Source organism: Haliotis cracherodii, unplaced genomic scaffold (genome assembly GCF_022045235.1).
Source record: "Haliotis cracherodii isolate W230 unplaced genomic scaffold, xgHalCrac1.p SCAF_4, whole genome shotgun sequence".
Lineage (NCBI taxonomy): Eukaryota > Metazoa > Mollusca > Gastropoda > Lepetellida > Haliotidae > Haliotis > Haliotis cracherodii.
The window spans coordinates 70349079-70364184 of NW_027266297.1; positions in this window are offsets into that span (position 1 = coordinate 70349079).

Genomic DNA, 15106 nt, shown 5'->3' on the forward strand with positions numbered 1-15106 from the left:
AGATACAACAGAGATAGGGAGACACAACAAGGAGACACAACAGAGAGAGGGAGACACAACAGATAGAGAGACACAACAGAGATAGGGAGACAACAGAGATAGAGAGATACAACAGATAGGAATACTAAACAGAGATAGATAGACACAACAGAGATAGGGAGATACAACAGAGATAGGGAGACACAACAGAGATAGGGAGATACAACAGAGATAGGGAGACACAACAGAGATAGGGAGACAACAGAGATAGAGAGATACAACAGATAGGAATACTAAACAGAGATAGAGAGACACAACAGAGATAGGGAGACACAACAGAGATAGGGAGACACAACAGAGAGGGGGACACAACAGATAGAGAGACACAACAGAGAGAGGGAGACACAACAGAGAGAGGGTGACAACAGAGATAGAGAGATACAACAGATAGGAATACTAAACAGAGATAGATAGACACAACAGAGATAGGGAGATACAACAGAGATAGGGAGACACAACAGAGATAGGGAGATACAACAGAGATAGGGAGACCCAACAGAGATAGGGAGACAACAGAGATAGAGAGATACAACAGATAGGAATACTAAACAGAGATAGAGAGACACAACAGAGATAGATAGACACAACAGAGATAGGGAGATACAACAGAGATAGGGAGACACAACAGAGATAGATAGACACAACAGAGATAGGGAGATACAACAGAGAGAGGGAGACACAACAGAGATAGGGAGACAACAGAGATAGAGAGATACAACAGATAGGAATACTAAACAGAGATAGAGAGACACAACAGAGATAGGGAGACACAATAGAGATAGGGAGACACAACAGAGATAGGGAGACACAACAGAGAGGGGGACACAACAGATAGAGAGACACAACAGAGAGAGGGAGACACAACAGAGATAGGGAGACACAACAGAGATAGGGAGACACAACAGAGATAGAGAGACACAACAGAGAGAGGGAGACACAACAGAGAGAGGGAAACACAACAGAGAGAGGGAGACACAACAGAGATAGGGAGACACAACAGAGATAGGGAGACACAACAGAGATAGGGAGACACAACAGAGAGAGGGAGACTCAACAGAGAGAGGGAGACACAACAGAGAGAGGGAGACACAACAGAGATAGGGAGACACAACAGAGATAGAGAGACACAGTATTGAGAGAAAATGTGCAGATTCACGACGTGAAAATTGTGAGAATATCAAACATAACCCCTCTGTACATAAAATGGATTTATCCGACATTGCCAAGGTCGGATTGTATGCAGAGAGACATCTTTATTTGATAACGTGTAAATGATTTAAAAGCGTGTACAATGTATTGATATCTTTATAAAAACTGTATAAAATGTTGATGCCTCATATAAGAAATATACGACTCGTGGTCGTTGTTTATCGTACATTAATACACACGCCTCATGGTTTATTCGACCCGTGAAGATCCGGGGTAGAACAGGTCTTCAGCAACCCATGCTTGTCATAAAAGGCGACTATGCTTGTCGTAAGAGGAGACTAACGGGAGCGGGTGGTCAGGCTCGCTGACTTGGTTGATGCATGTCATCGTATCCCAATTGCGTGGATTGATGCTCTTGATGTCAATTATTTGATTGTCTGGTCCAGACTCAATTATTTACAGACCGCCGTCATAGAGCTGAAATATTGCTGAGTGCGGCGTTAAACAACAAACAAACAAACATGGTTTATTCTCCATTCAGTGTTTTATTGTACGACAAACAACTCCTACTCGTCGATTATTTCTCAAGTAGGATATCTGCTTGTACCAAGAAATGCATCTGAACATAATATGGATATGTACCAACTGTACATATGTTACCCCTAGAGTGAAGTCATGTTCAGTTATTGATTCGATATGACGTCGTTCCAACAATAAAGTAATTGAGATGAGGTTTCCAAGGTCAAGAACCAACATTGTTCTACATTGGGTAAATACCATCTACAAGGAATCTCGGAGTATCTGTCCCTCGTGAATTAATGTTAAAAAATGTCCACAAAACTAATTCACTTGGGACAGATAATCCGCGATTCCTCAAAGGATATTTTCTGACAAAGCTTTCAAAAACCTCCCGAAACCGCGTAAGTAAGAGATATTTTACATCCGCTTTGGCCACTTCAGCATCTATGTCAAGCATTTCGCGCCTCCATGTGGCACGGAGTACGAGAGTACTAAGGGACCAGGTTTATATGTTCAATGCGTGAAGATCATTCTGTACCCAAGATGTTCATTTTTATTTTCCTGACTACTATTTAAGACAGAGTGTGATAAACCTGTGGCAACAATACAGGCAGGCTGTAGAATATCCGGGCGGCGTTATCATCAGAGGGAGTCGGGGACGAGCTGATCCAGTCAAAGCCCTGTCGTAACTCAGACGGCAGAGATAGGACTCGTTTGGCTTAATTCAAAGGAAATGCCGTGCTTTGCTCTGTAAGGTGCCTCCATAGACGTCACTATTGTTATCACTGAGAAAATGAGCGCGGGGGATATTATTAAATAGCCTAATGGTCAACTTGACAGGTTTACAAGTTTGCTAAAGAGATAATATCTCCTCTGTTGGTGTAGATCACTGCTATCACCAACACTGATATCGCTAACCTACTGATCAGTAGATACGGCGGGGTGGGATGTGAGGGGGGTGGGAGGTGGGTGGTTGGGGGTGATGAGAGGGGAAGAGTACGCGCCGCATCATATTCCGTCTGTGTACACGAGAGATCACATTCAGTCTGTGTACACAAGAGATCACATTCCGTTTCTGTACACGAGAGATCACATTCCGTTTCTGTACACGAGAGATCACATTCCGTTTCTGTACACAAGAGATCACATTCAGTTTCTGTACACGAGAGATCACATTCAGTTTCTGTACACGAGAGATCACATTCCGTCTGTGTACACGAGAGATCACATTCCGTTTCTGTACACGAGAGATCACATTCAGTTTCTGTACACGAGAGATCACATTCCGTTTCTGTACACGAGAGATCACATTCAGTCTATGTACACGAGAGATCACATTCAGTCTATGTACACGAGAGATCACATTCAGTCTATGTACACGAGAGATCACATTCAGTCTGTGTACACGAGAGTACATTCAGGCTATGTACACGAGAGATCACATTCATTTGGCTATACAAGAGAGATCACATTCAGTCTGTGTGCACGAGAGATCACAGTCACAAATGGTATAGATATGAAGACACGACAGTCTCGACATTATCGTCGGACAATCTACAGTTCTCGCTGTTTGTAAAAATGATCCATTGCACCATCCCTAGTCTGAGTCCCTTGTCGGTATAGGCTCCTGACGCGTCTGTCTGGATCTGGTGCGGACTACACTAGGCCCTTGTCAGTATAGACTCCTGGTGCGTCTGTCTGCATCTGGTGCGGACTACACTAGGCCCTTGTCGGTATAAGCTCCTGGTGCGTCTGTCTGGATCTGGTGCGGACTACACCAGGCCCTTGTCGGTATAGGCTCCTGAAGCGTCTGTCTGCATCTGGTGCCAACTACACAAGCCCTTGTCGGTATAGACTCCTGGTGCGTCTGTCTGGATCTGGTGCGGACTACACTAGGCCCTTGTCGGTATAGGCTCCTGAAGCGTCTGTCTGGATCTGGTGCCAACTACACCAGGCCCTTGTCGGTATAGATTCCTGAAGCGTCTGTCTGCATCTGGTGCGGACTACACTGTGTCCCTTGTCGGTATAGGCTCCTGGTGCGTCTGTCTGCATCTGGTGCGGACTACACCAGGCCCTTGTCGGTATAGGCTCCTGGTGCGTCTGTCTGCATCTGGTGCGGACTACATTGTGTCCCTTGTCGGTATAGGCTCCTGGTGCGTCTGTCTGCATCTGGTGCGGACTACACCAGGCCCTTGTCGGTATAGGCTCCTGAAGCGTCTGTCTGCATCTGGTGCGGACTACATTGTTTCCCTTGTCGGTATAGGCTCCTGAAGCGTCTGTCTGAATCTGGTGCGGACTAAACTAGGCCCTTGTCGGTATAGGCTCCTGGTGCGTCTGTCTGGATCTGGTGCGGACTACACTAGGCCCTTGTCAGTATAGACTCCTGGTGCGTCTGTCTGGATCTGGTGCGGACTACACTAGGCCCTTGTCAGTATAGGCTCCTGACGCGTCTGTCTGCATCTGTTGCGGACTACACTAGGCCCCTGTCGGTATAGGCTCCTGGTGCGTCTGTCTGCATCTGTTGCGGACTACACTAGGCCCTTGTCGATATATACTCCTGGTACGTCTGTCTGCATCTGGTGCGGACTACACTGTGTCCCTTGTCGGTATATACTCCTGAAGCGTCTGTCTTGATCCCGGTGTGTGGCTTTATTAAGCCGCCTCAGTAAGGCGAGACGAGTTATCCCCCTTTACCTATTCTTCGTGTCTTCTTGCTGTCGGCCACACATTGTGGTAATCTCAATGCTAAATAATACAAAATCTCGTCTGCCAATGAAGATCTAATCAAGCAATAGACTATTCTGATTATGATCCAATCAGCTTGTCACAAATTTTAATCCTTCTTTACCCGGGTGCTTCACTCCCTGTGTGCTATTTGTTATTCTTATTGTACATCTGGCTTCATTACCCGTGTGCTTCACTACCTGTGTGCTATTTGTCATTCTTATTGTACATCTGGCTTCATTACCCGGGTGCTTCACTACCTGTGTGCTATTTGTCATTCTTATTGTACATCTGGCTTCATTACCCGTGTGCTTCACTACCTGTGTGCTATTTGTCATTCTTACTGTACATCTGGCTTCATTACCCGTGTGCTTCACTACCTGTGTGCTATTTGTCATTCTTACTGTACATCTGGCTTCATTACCCGTGTGCTTCACTACCTGTGTGCTATTTGTTATTCTTACTGTACATCTGGCTTCATTACCCGTGTGCTTCACTACCTGTGTGCTATTTGTCATTCTTACTGTACATCTGGCTTCATTACCCGTGTGCTTCACTACCTGTGTGCTATTTGTTATTCTTACTGTACATCTGGCTTCATTACCCGTGTGCTTCACTACCTGTGTGCTATTTGTCATTCTTACTGTACATCTGGCTTCATTACCCGTGTGCTTCACTACCTGTGTGCTATTTGTTATTCTTACTGTACATCGGGTTTCATTACCCGTGTGCTTCACTACCTGTGTGCTATTTGTTATTCTTACTGTACATCTGGCTTCATAACCCGTGTGCTTCACTACCCGTGTGCTATTTGTTATTCCTACTGTACATCTGGCTTCATTACCCGTGTGCTTCACTACATGTGACCTATTTGTCATTCTCAGTGTACATCTGGCTTCATTACCCGTGTGCTTCACTACCTGTGTGCTATTTGTTATTCTTACTGTACATCTGGCTTCACTACCCGTGTGCTTCACTCCTTGTGTGCTATTTGTTATTCTTACTGTACATCTGGCTTCATTACCCGTGTGCTTCACTACCTGTGTGCTATTTGTTATTCCTACTGTACATCTGGATTCATTACCCGTGTGCTTCACTACATGTGACCTATTTGTCATTCTCAGTGTACATCTGGCTTCATTACCCGTGTGCTTCACTACCTGTGTGCTATTTGTTATTCTTACTGTACATATGGCTTCATTACCCGTGTGCTTCACTACCTGTGTGCTATTTGTTATTCTTACTGTACATCTGGCTTCATTCAAGTGTGTGTATGCTTCTTGTTATCTATTACCTGTTGTTAACCTGCTGATTATCATAACATGTCATACATATCTACCTCTTATCACTTGGTTGTCATCACTCCAGCTTGATAACGGTGTAACAATCTACATCTAAACGTCGCTGTATGCAATAAACCAGAAGTTGTTATCCATAAAGATGTAAGTTTTTTAAAACATATCTATAATACTGCCACCTGGTCTAGGCGTCATTAGTGTGCTGGTCGCCGAGATGTTCAGTTGTAATAATGCTTCCTGATCTAGCCTGCGCTGCGATTCGCTGTGCAGAGTTGCGTCTCTTGGGCACTTCGGAAACCTATGAGTGTAGGTTCGAATCCCGGTTCGCCCCGATTGTTTCTAGGTTTGTCAGAGCCATACCCGTGCTCGTGGGTTTCACCGAAGTGGTAAACGTCTGAGACCTGCATCCTTTCGGGATTTTCTCCCACATTAAGCTGACACGTCGCGATATAACTGGAATACAGTTAAAAGCTCTTGATACGTGTGCACAGTTTATAAACATCGTGCCGAAGAAAATCATCTAGTCAAAGGTGCATGTAAATACTGATATGCAATTATTTCCGTGTGTTCTCCAAAACTAATAGAGGAAATATAGATTATTCATTCATTCATTCGTTCATTCATTCATTCATGACATCACACATGGCTATCTTCACGGATAGTCTTTAATGACGTCATAGGACAATTGCACCCATAAGATACCTTGGATGCGTTGCAAAGCGCCAATCACTTGCAAGCGATGTACAGCGATTCGCTAACTTTCAGACGCTTGCAAGCGAACCAATCGCTGGCTGAGGTCGCTTCGTTCTCAAACCAAAATGGCGGCTTACTTTGACAGCGGAACAAGAAATTCTTGACTGGATCAACGAGGAAATGAGCAAAGGCAGCTAACACCCCATCATCCTCAGCCTGCTCTACATCTTCAAAGTAGTCATAAATTCCATCAGTTCGTCATCGAGTCTCTTCTATTACGTTCTTCATTACGTCGAGGCAACCAAGCGCTAGTTGCGCCGCCATTTTGGAAGAGTGCGCAAACGCTTCGAACTGTTGCAGACACCGGGATGAGCGATTAATTTGCTTTCTCTTAGCGGTTCGTGGCTTGCAACGCGCCCCTTTTCTCCTGAACCCACGCTCATGAACGCATCACATGTGACGTCATAGATCGATGACACGAGATGCACTATTAGTCTCGTGCAGGATGAGTGTGTAAAGTTTGGAAATCAATGAAAGTTAACCATTCTATGACATGTTTATCTAGATGTGTAGACCTATCAAAAATTAAACAGATCAAAAACATATGCAATATCTTGAATGGACTGTGTAAGGTGTAACGTCACATGACGTTGGCCTGTGACAGAGGTACTGTGTTGGCCGAAGTGGACTCTTTGTAGGAGAGTGGCAACGGGACAGATATGTTAAGTCACGTTTCGCTATTATCGGGTGGTGAGAGAGTATATATGAAGACTGATACATATTGTATTAAGTGATAAATAGTTTTAATAATGCTACCTAGTCTGGTTGCACATTGACTTTCTGCACGTCGACCCACAAGCGATGTCACACAGCACTCGTCTTTGTTTAAGTAATATTAAATACGTATATACAGAAAACTGTTGCACCTGGCACATCCGTCACGAGCTCGAGTTCCCATCTTCCGCCTCCTTTCGTGATTTCAGGGGAGACTTCAAGGTCAGAAAGAAGTTCAATGTGTTTTGGACCGACGTGTCGGTCAGATCGTCTGCTTCAAGTGTCGAGTCGTCTGCCTTACGTCTGTTGGTGGAAGATCGTTGTCTGAGGCTCTGAGTGAACGGTCTTGAGTTCGCGACAGGGTTGCTGTCGGAGGACCGGACATGTGCAGCAGTGCTGGGGAGTTTAGAGGACCCAGCTGACCCTAAAAAAGAGCCACCATGTTGTGTCTGTTCACTTGAAAAAAAGTTTAATTGTCGCCTGCGTGAGTGTCTTTGAACTTGTTTTGGAATAACGTCATGCGATTCCACGTCAGCTTCGTATCCTGACCCGCGTCTGAAATGCCCATTCGATACAAACTGTGAATGATTGAAGAGGCTGTCCCCGAGGCCACTAGGACACTCCTCCAGAAGTTCTTGAGCCGGTTGAAATGTGAAGACATCATCCACCTCAAACAGACGCCCAACATCCCAGTCTCGCGTCATAGTCCGCGGTAAGCTGACACTCGGGGGCATCACACTGAGGAAGGACATTGACGGCTCTTCACCACTGAAATGTCCATCGAGCTCTTCTTCACCATCTACCATCAAGTCAGAAAGCAAAGATGTTTCCCCGATTGACTTGTTCAGAGGTTCTTGCCGTTTGGTGTGAGATGAACCGCTCAAATTATCATCCCAACCGATGCTTCCCTCGGCGGAGTCGGGGCTGTAGAGATTGGAGAGACTGAGACTGGAGTCTGTGTCAGAGCTTTCGCCGCTGCACGTCTCGCCACCACGGGATCTGCACGGTTCGACATTCCCACAGCTCCATAGCTCGTCAGAACGACAGAAGTCAGCTGAAGAACTTCCCGAGCCCGCCACACCAAGGTTGTTATGTTGGAGGACACGTCTATCGTCAGGTTTAGTGGGTGTCTGGAATACCGGGTTCAGGGGAAGCTCGACAGGCAGGACATAGCTTGGATCAGCAGCGCCTAAAACCTGGAAGTTATCCGGTTGCCAGTCACACGTTCTGTTGCCAAGCAACATATTGTCTACATCTGAACTGCACCACTCCTCCCCCGAAGTATGGAAGTGCATATAGTCTGGGGAGCAGCAGTGCAAATTGTCCTCTACATCAGACCAAATGTCAAAACTAGTATATCCTGAGTCGACCCATGGTGGCAAAATGTCTGCTGTCTTTGTCAGGATAGCTTGTTCCTGATGTGTAACAATTCTGCAAGCAGGAGACATTTCCAAAACGTCGTAATGATTAACGTTATGCGATTCACCAACAGCGGGAATGTGGGTACGTCCTACCTGATCTGCAGTCCTGCCTGGTCGAGCACCTGTGTGGACATGAGGCAGAGCAGGAACCGTAAGTTGGCCGATCTCAGAAAGATTTTTCCTAATCACCATCTCACAGTAGTCAGTAAAAACATCAATATCGTCACCACTACCACCGTCGACTTCGTCTTTGTCATCCAAGTCGTCGAGGCCAAAGGAGCGTTCAAAAATCATGTCATCATCAAAATGGAGATCATCATCATCACCATCATCACAAACATCTTTAACATCAAGAACGTTATTGGCGTCCTCATCTTTGTCATCAAGGTCGTCGAGGCCAAAGGAGCATTCAAGGTCATCAAGAACGTGACCTTTAACATCAACAACGTTATTGGCGTCCTCGTCATCTCCGGGCGATTCTATCCAGGGGTGTCCACTTGTGTTAAGCATGGGAAGGTTATCTGCCGTGTCGTCGGATATGTACTGGACAAGGAGCCCAACAACAGACGTCGCTGTTTGATCGCCGCCGTGAAGACATGTGGTCGGGTGATGTGTCGCGCGTGGTGTGGTGTTCCCGGGGTCTTCAGTCGTTCCTTGTAATGAAGGTATATCTGTGGTTGATGACATCGTTGCCGCCACCTTTGACAACGCCCCTTGCGTTAGGTCTGCGAGGTACGCACACGGGGGTGTAATGCCCACCTCATATGAACCTCCCACTTGTCCCGAGGTTCTGAAAGATATATTCGGCCCCTCCTCCATAATTGTCGACGAATCAACTTTTTCTACCATTATTATCGACAAATCAGGCTCCGTTTTCCTTACTGTCGACGAATTAGACTCCTTTACCCTCACTGTCGACGTATCAGATTCCTTTACCCTTACTGTCGACGTATCAGACCCCTTAAACCTTACTGTCGACGAATCAGGCTCCTTTACCCTCACTGTCGACGTATCAGACCCCTTAAACCTTACTCTCGTCGAATCAGGCTCCTTTACCCTTACTGTCGACGAATCAGGCTCCTTAACCCTTTCTGTCGACAAATCAGGCTCCTTTACCCTTACTGTCGACGAATCAGGCTCCGTTTTCCTTACTGTCGACGTATCAGGCTCCTCTACCCGTACTGTCGACGAATCAAGCTCCTGAACACATTTTGGTTCTTGGTTCGAATCTAGTTCCTGTAAACTAATGACACAGGAAGTCGGTTCCTCCCATTCAGTTCCTGATACGTCTACAACAGTGTTCGAGACTGGTTCCACTTCTACGGCCAAAGGATCACTTTGGATCTCAGCTTCTGCTGGATCCGCACGGACAGCTGGTCCGGGTGTTTCGGCAACTAAGCTGGTAGTGGGCACGTTCCCCATGTTCGTTGTGCGTTGGTTGCCGCCAGGCTGACATTGTGTTCCTGTCCACTGATTGCCGCCATATGACGTGACGTGACGTGATAGGTGACGTGAGGGACAGTCCTCCCTCAGTGCGCCTACGCTGGTACCGTGTGTCGACACAGTCCTGCATGTCTCATATTTCTGATCAATGATAGTCTCCCTCTTCTGACGATATGTCCTCCACAATACCCTTGGTTTGTCCATCACTGACCTACAATCAAGTCCCCTACTGCTCTCGTCATTGGGCCTAGTAGGTATTGTTGGACAAATGTTACTGTGTATGTATGGTACCACCACTGAAGCTGCTGCTGTAGCTGCTGCTGTAGCTGTTGTTGCTGCTGCTGTTGTTGTTGATGCTGATGTTACTGCTGTGGCTGCTGCTGCTGCTGCTGATGTTGTTGGTGCTGCTGTGGCTGCTGCTGTAGCTGTTGTTGCTGCTGTTGTTGTTGATGCTGCCGTGGCTGCTGTTGTAGCTCCTTTTGTTGTTGCTGCTGCTGCTGATGTGTTTTCAACTGTTAAGCAGTCTCTTATCATCCGAGTATTGGGTTTAACGTGTCTACACTGATGGCCATTGCCTTGTTTGTTGGAGTCGCGTTTTGCTGCTTTTCGTGGATGTTGTGTTTGTGCAGTTGCCCGTTGTCGCACTGACTTCCTAGTGTCCTTCTCATCTAGGTTCAGAGCATCACATGATGTGTTACTACTGGTCGCTGGGGCCATGAGGGATTCTGTGAGTTGTCCAACTGAACATGTTTTCCATTTAACATCCTCAACCAAAGTGCCTTGAGACATTCGCATTTGTAATGACGATCGTGTGATCGGGGATCTTTGTGTCGATGGTAATGATTTGAGAGTGTCGCTTCGCTTGTGAATCTCGGGCCTTCTGTGGGAACTTTCTGTCATTGCTTGATTGCATTTTGCTGTGGCTGTGGGTGTTACTGTGGTTGTGGCTGTGGCTGTGGCTGTGGCTGTGGCTGTGGTACTCCTGTGTCCAAACGACCGGGTCATTATTACCCTATTCTCTTCAGTACTTTCTTTCTTTTCCGTTGAGTCTTCATGTAACGAATCTGCACAATGGTCTGTGCTACCACCCTCGTAACATGGCCGTCTGTGTTTAAATGCTGCTTTCTGTGTCTCTTTAGTACTGGTCACTTTGTCAGTGGTTGGCAGCTTCTTCTTGCCTTTGTTACGAGTTTCCATATTTACTCTTTTTTCAGGACCATTCTCTGGGACAAAGGATTATCCCAACGAATATTTCCTCTTACTTATAGGCATCGGCAGCCATGTTCGTGAAACGATGATATGACGTCATGGCAAATTTACAATTGTGCGATGACGTCATGGTCCCATTTTTAGAACGTGATGACGTCATAATGCAATGCGTAGCAGTTTCACTACTATCACTGATCGTGTACGGCAGACGATCTTTCCACAATAAGGGAAGTGTATTCCTTCCTCTGAGGGCTAAGTTTGCAAATATCGTTTCAGTGTAGCATTTTCCTATATATGTCAAGTTCTAAGCATTTATGCCGAAACCCTTTCAAAGGTACAGAAGCAAAGACATCGAAGATGTTTTGTCTCCAAATATTTCAGGCCCACCAAAAAAACAACATATGAATGCAACCAAACTATGGAATATGTGTACACTTCATAAAGGAATAATCGGGGTACATAGGCTCGCACACAGGGTTCATCACACAATATACCCCTCGAGACCGGTTCACAACTAACAGTGTTTACTCGGCCTCATAAAAGTCGTGAGCTTTGTTAATATTTAGAAGTCATGCTGCTTATCCTGTTCTTGAAAACCAAAATGGCCCCTCACTATCATCCCCTATGGCCGCCACCAACACGGCTCTTCACTATCATCCCCTATGGCCGCCACCAACACGGCTCTTCACTATCATCCGCTGTGGCCGCCGCCAACACGGCCCTTCACTATCATCCCCTATGGCCGCCACCAACACGGCTCTTCACTATCATCCGCTGTGGCCGCCACCAACACGTACGGCTCTTCACTATCATCCTCTATGGCCGCCACCAACACGGCTCTTCACTATCATCCCCTATGGCCGCCGCCAACACGGCTCTTCACTATCATCCCCTATGGCCGCCACCAACACGACTCTTCACTATCATCCGCTGTGGCCGCCACCAACACGGCCCCTCACTATCATCCTCTATGGCCGCCGCCAACACGGCTCTTCACTATCATCCCCTATGGCCGCCACCAACACGGCTCTTCACTATCGTCCCCTATGGTCGCCACCAACACGACTCTTCACTATCGTCCCCTATGGCCGCCACCAACACGACTCTTCACTATCGTCCCCTATGGCCGCCACCAACACGACTCTTCACTATCGTCCCCTATGGCCGCCACCAACACGACTCTTCACTATCGTCCCCTATGGCCGCCACCAACACGGCTCTTCACTATCGTCCCCTATGGCCGCCACCAACACGACTCTTCACTATCATCCCCTATGGTCGCCACCAACACGACTCTTCACTATCGTCCCCTATGGCCGCCACCAACACGACTCTTCACTATCATCCCCTATGGCCGCCACCAACACGGCTCTTCACTATCATCCCCTATGGCCGCCACCAACACGGCTCTTCACTATCATCCCCTATGGTCGCCACCAACACGGCTCTTCACTATCATCCCCTATGGCCGCCACCAACACGGCTCTTCATTGTCATCCCCTATGGCCGCCACTAACAGAGGGAGAGAGAGAGAGAGAGAGAGAGAGAGAGAGAGAGAGAGAGAGAGAGAGAGTATGTGTGTGTGTGTGTGTGTGTACCGGACGTACATTATCAAAGAAATAAAGGACGAGTGGGAGTTCTTTATCGTACAATGAAACACTGCAGTAGGAATAAACCGGAGCGCAGCCCAGTGTCAACGTTATGTACAGCCTCTTTAAGGATGGTGATAAAGTGTACAAGCTTTAAAGATATTTATCGAAATATTAATGATGATGACTCCCTGAATAGAATCCGGCCTCGGAAATGTCGGACAAGTCCATTTTTACGAACAGTTGGGTTAAGTTTCCGATTATCTCTACCTTTTCTCCAAATACCGAATGTCATACCTTTCCCACTTTTGGATGCGATCGTTAAGCCACTGCGTTTATCTGTGTAGCCCAGCTATATCTACGGGGAACAACTCACTAAATAACTCACTAAAACACTTCCCTCTCAAAATAAACGTCGTTGAATTTACGACGTCATCAAATTGCTAGTGCATATTCGAATCTCCAGAAATTACTTCATGATAGAACAATGTTTTATCGTGAAATATATCACGCTTCGTTCTTCATTGTTCTTTGTGATTTATCGCGTAGCTATCTTATACCTCTCATTTCTGAAGATCGAACGTACGCTCGCAACTTGATGACGTCGCAAATTGGACGACGTTGTTTTTTAGAGGGGAGTGTCTAGTTAATTGTTCCCCATAGATGTATCTGGGCAACGCAGATAAATGCGATAGCCGAACGATCGCATCCCAAACCGGGAGAGATATAACAATCGGTTTTGGGAGAAAAGATACTGGTAATCGAAGTGAGGATGGTGAGAATATTTTGAATAAAATAGACTTGTCCGACATTGCCGAGGCTTCTACACAGCATCTTCGGTTATCCAGGGTATTATATATCAAATCTGTTATTATAAATACCCTGGTCACAGACATTAACATAGCTTCTTTGCGAGCTATATTCCTGGAGAATACCACAGGAGACGGTGTATATCACAATAACATGGAGATATACGATGGACAATCAAGCAGCTAGACTGCAGCCTTATCATTGGCGTTGTAATAATTATCAATATAAGGCTGTAAATCTATCTACCCAGCTAGCACACCTACATCGGGCCGACGTTGGCTTTGCATCGGCAACCGCCGGCAATATCGGCATCGGCAAACTGCAGCGGTCCGCTGTCAGGCCAATGCTGGTGACTGGCACCGACATTGAACCTGATATATGATTTGATCTTGTTATGATAACATAAAAGAAAAAAAACACATTTGTCGATTACAATGTGACAAATAATAGATCAAGTATATTTACGAATAATACAATAATTCTATTCGAACTCAAAATATTAACTTTATTTTTAATTTTTAAATTAAATAGATCAAGCACATTCACTGACCATTTTGGCTGCACATATACAACAGACAGTGAAGATACAGACGGGATTCGTCACATCTTACAATTCATTCAGCAAATTACATGATATTGGCAAAAGTTTGGAATATCGCGAGCGGTTATGTTACGTTGGTCCAACGTTTTCACAACATGTTTCCAAGGGAAGCTACTCTTGTTATAGAGGGCGCTGTTACACACGCGCGTCTTTTCAAGCAGACGACGAAAGGATGATGTGTGGAGGGCTGAGGGAAAATCTTTTTTGCGGTAAGTGTTTACTTCATTACTGTATTTACGAGGTGTTTATTTCATTTTCAAACCTTACAATTGAAACGAGAAACAGTGTACATTCATAAGTGTCAACGTGAGTAGAGAAATCTAGGCCTATGTGTTTTGGAGGTTTTAAGAAACACACTCCTGTCAATTCTACGTCAGTGTCAAAATCCGTGGAATATGTCGTGACACTGCATCCTCACTAGATTCTCTATTTATATTTTTTTTAAATACCATATACATATTTCTAGCAAAACGCGGGGACAAGGGCAAATACAAAACATGACAAGATATGTTTTATTTCCATGTAGATTCAGCGATGTTCAACCAACGAGTCGCAATCTCGGGGTGAGAGTATTACAGCGGTAAGCAAATGAATAGCCAAACATTTACTTACATTAGTATTTTTGAATGAACATTGCTTTATTTGTCATTGTCACATGCGTATTTGTTAAGTGTGGGGATGGATGAGTTTAGGAAATTGATTACAAACTCGAATTTACAAGTCAATTTTGTGATTGCTGTCAGCGCAAAAAGCAGTGAACATGAAATTCATAACGAGGCTTTCGGAAACTTTCAGCATTGCGTGTGCATGTCATGCGATCCATCTAATGTTTCCTAC